Source organism: Cebus imitator, unplaced genomic scaffold, assembly GCF_001604975.1.
Source record: "Cebus imitator isolate Cc_AM_T3 unplaced genomic scaffold, Cebus_imitator-1.0 Scaffold38, whole genome shotgun sequence".
NCBI classification, from domain to species: Eukaryota; Metazoa; Chordata; class Mammalia; order Primates; family Cebidae; genus Cebus; species Cebus imitator.
This window is the reverse complement of record NW_016107353.1, coordinates 11214059-11217985: the sequence shown is the minus strand read 5'-3', so window position 1 is coordinate 11217985 and position 3927 is coordinate 11214059. Positions and strand designations below refer to the sequence as shown.

Genomic DNA, 3927 nt, shown 5'->3' with positions numbered 1-3927 from the left:
TTTAGTAGAGACGGGGTTTCACCGTGTTGACCAGGATGGTCTCGATCTCTTGACCTCGTGATCCACCTGCCTCGGCCTCCCAAAGTGCTGGGATTACAGGCGTGAGCCACCGCGCCCGGCGCTGTTTAGATTCTTATATGTCTGTGTTGTTTATTCCTAGTCTGCAGATGTGTACGAAGAATCCAAGCGGACACTGCAAATCAACAACAAGCAATGATGGCCATGGCAATGCTTGTCAACAGAGAGGGGAAGATATAGGAGGAAGATCCCATAGGCACTGAGACAGGAGCAAAAGGCCTCAGCCTATTTCCATGTAAATAATGAAGAAGAAAGTAATTAGAAATATAACTGTAGTAGTTATTAGTTATTCATATATGCTCTTAGTTATTCATAGGTGATCTTAATTATTTTACTAATGCGGCCGGGCGCTGTGGCTCACGCCTGTAATCCTAGCACTTTGGGAGGCCGAGGTGGGTGGATCACTTGAGGTCAGGACTTCAAGACCAGCTTGGCCATCATGATGAAACCCCACCAAAAAAAAAAAAAAATTATTTTACTAATGCCTATCAGGTCAGAAGTGTGGACCTGGGGTGACATTGTGAAATGAATGACACTAAGGCAAGATGCTCTAAGCCCTCTGTCACTCCCACATAAGGGCTGCTGGTGGGTGCCCTGGCTGTGCTGCAGCGCCAGCGCTGTGAAAGCACCCACTGTTTAGCCAGCTAGGGAAGGAGATGTCCAAAATAACTAACACATCTCCTTCCTGGGAAGTTTGGAGAAAACTCTGCTTCTCCAAGCTCTCGTGGTAAGGCCTGATGGCTGTCAGGTAGGCCCACAGACATCTGAGGGCTTAACTGTCTCTATGTGATGCTGTGCTTCATTGGTCACGTTCCATGTCCACTCTCATGTTCTGCTTCTGCACCTGGTTCCTTTTGTCTTAGAAAAGATAATCAGTAATAGCAATATAAATCTTAATGTTTTAGTTCTTTCTTGATGAGTATGGAAAAAGTGCTGATGCATTAAGCTCCTTACCTTAATTCAGGTGCCAGAAATTCCTGAGCCCCTACCTGAATGACATGTTATGTACTTGACCCTATCACTGCCGTGCCCTATCTACCCAGCCCTCAGTCTCTGACCAGGAAGGTCACACCCTACCTACCCTGCCCCCAGATTTGCAACTCAATAAAAGTGAGAGTGTCCCGGCATTGGGGCCACTGCTGGTCTCTGAGATTTGGGTATCAGTGGACTCCCGGGTCCAAACTGTCTTTTCTCTGTGTCTCGTGCCTTTTATTTCTACAATTTCTCATCTCCGCACCACAGGAGGGGCTCACAGAACCCTGTAGGGCTGGACCCTACACTTGGACTCTGACTTTCTAAGCTCATCCCTCAGCTATTCTTTCACATTATTCTATGTCTGTTCAAAATGCTCCTGCAATGTTTCTTTGAGACAATGTTTCACTCTTTTATCCTGGCTGGAGTGGTTGTATAACCAAGTATCACTCATTGCAGGCTTAATCTTCTTGGCTCAAACAATCCTTCTGCCTCAGCCACATGAGTAACTGGGACTACAGGCATGCAATATCAACCTTGGTTAATTTTTTAAAATTGCTTTCCTAGACACAGGATCTTACTGTGCTGCCCAGTCCGCACTTGAACTCCTGAACTCAAGTGATTCTTTCAACTCAGCCTCCCGAAGTGCTACAATTACAGGTGTGAGACACTGGGTGCTTCTGCAATTTCCTGACAGTTTTTTATTCTCAATAATAAACAGTACTACAGTATATGGGAACAAATCTTTAAAAAAAAATCCAGCTTCTATTGTAAAAGTATCATTCACCAGTATTTCATGGGTCTGCAGAAGCCAATAGTTTGATCTGTAGAGGAATATAGATGAACAAACTCAGTTTATCCTGAGTTCAGCCCAGCCACTTAGTAGCCGTAGGTCTTTGGACAAGTTTTTTGATGTTGAAGAGTTGTATAAACCACATATGCAAAAGAGGAAGAATAATATTGATTGCAAAATTGTAGGAATTTTTCATCCCTCCTATATCCATGCCCATTGCCAGGTGCTTTTTACAGCTGTTCCCATTGAGATACAGAGCCTGTTTTACAAAGCCTAAATCTGGCTGACCTTATTTGCTCAGGGTAGTAGAAACCTGTGAACTGACAGTGTACTAGCTGGGGAAAGGCTCAAAAGGTCTTGAATACTCCTTTTTTGTTTTTAAAGTTTGGCAAATGCCGGTGCGCGGTGGCTCATGCCTATATTCCCAACACTTTGGGAGGCTGATGCGGGCGGATCACCTGAGGTCAGGAGTTCGAGGCCAGCTTGGCCAACATGGTGAAACCCTGTCTCTAACAAAAATACAAAAATTACCCGGGCGCGGTGGCATGTGCCTGTAATCCCAGCTACTCCAGAGTCTGAGGCAAGAGAATCACTTGAGTCTGGGAGGCAGAGGATGCAGTATGCCAAGACCATGCCACTGCACTCCAGCCTGGGCAACAAAGCAACACACCTTATGGGGGGGGGGGGGGGAAATGGCTACTAGAAAATTTAAAATTCGCCGGGCGTGGTGGCTCACGCCTGTAATCCAAGCACTTTGGAGGCCAAGGCGGGCGGATCACCTGAGGTCGTGAGTTCAAGACCAGCCTGACCAACATGGTGAAATCCCATCTTAAAAAAATAAAATAAAAAATTAAAATTCATATGTTGCTCACATTTTATTTCAGAGGATTGCCTTTAAAACAAACAAACAAAAAACCTTAGGCTGTTTCCTTAAAGAACTGGAAGCTAGGAAGGTCATGAAAGCCAAAATTTTAAAATAATTGTTATTATATTATTTTCCTTTGTGAATAGCCATAAAGTGCATTATTTATAAATGCATATGACCTTACACACAAAGTTAAAGGCAAATACCCTCTAGGGTGAGCCTGGCTCAGCTCGGGGTGGAAGTCCTGCCTGAAAAGGGTGCAGCCTAGGCTGTCACCGTTTCTTCATTTAGCCCCAGCATCCGATCACAACTGCGGTCGCTCAGGGCTTGAAGGCGGACTTTAAACGTCATCCAATCCCGGACGCTTGGTTAAGAGCCGTCCAATCAGGCCCGCAGCTGGAGCGCACTGGGCGGCTTCCGGGATTTGGCGCTGCCTTTGTCTCTCGGTGCAGCCGGAGTTCCGCGTCTTTGCCCTCGGTGACCTGCAGGTGTTGTGAGATCCGTAGCGAAGAGCCAGGACCCCCTGGAAGCCTAGAAATGGTGAGAGTGCCTCGCCCGACATCCAGAGAGATGGGAGAGGCTTTTTGGAACCGGTGGGAAGCGGCTGTGGCGGGACTTAGGCCTCCCAGCAGTGAGCTCCACAATCTGCGTCCCGAGTTCCTGCCTAGCTCGCCCTCCGTCTCCTTCAGCCGTAAGATGGCGGCTGCGCTGACTGTCGCCCCCTCACCCCCGCCGCTCCCCCCACTCCCCCGCCGCGTCCTGTCTCTTCCCCGCACAGTGACTGTGCTCTGGCCTGGAGCCCCTCTCTGGGCAGCTCAGCACCGGCAGCGCAGCGTCTGTCCCACATTGTGCAGGGACTACGGGAGGGTCATGTGGGGTGAATCCTGACTGGGGTGAGGAGTTACTGAATGGAAAGAGCTTTGGTCCGTGGGGTTCCTAGTTCCTCTTTTCTCCTTTTAAAAATTTATGGGAGTCGACCGGGTTCGGTGGCTCACTCCTGTAATCCCAGCACTTTGGGAGGCCGAGGCAGGTGGATCACGAGGACAGGAGTTCGAGACCACTCTGACCAACATGGGGAAATCCCGACTCTACTAAAAATACAAAATTTAGCCGGGCGCTGAGGCAGGAGAATTGCTTGAACCCAGGAGGCCGAGATTGCAGTGAGCCGAGATTGCGCCATTGCCCTCCAATACAAAACAGGGACACTCCGTCTCAAAAA

General features: G+C 48.2%; 2 protein-coding genes across 7 annotated transcripts in view; both read left to right on the top strand.

Moving 5' to 3' along the window:
* Positions 1-3927, top strand: part of LOC119470708 (zinc finger protein 726-like) — a 561873-nt gene that overhangs the window by 74095 nt on the left and 483851 nt on the right. The gene's annotated exons all lie outside the window — the stretch shown is intronic.
* Positions 3110-3927, top strand: part of LOC108301906 (zinc finger protein 726-like) — an 83475-nt gene continuing 82657 nt past the window's right edge. For 3 of the 6 annotated variants that reach the window (XM_037737414.1, XM_037737419.1, XM_037737418.1), the window contains exon 1: positions 3118-3248. The gene's annotated coding sequence lies outside the window, so the exon portion shown is untranslated. Of the gene's footprint in view, positions 3249-3927 lie in introns of all 6 variants that reach the window. The other 3 variants (XM_037737425.1, XM_037737424.1, XM_037737416.1) reach the window with 2 other exon arrangements.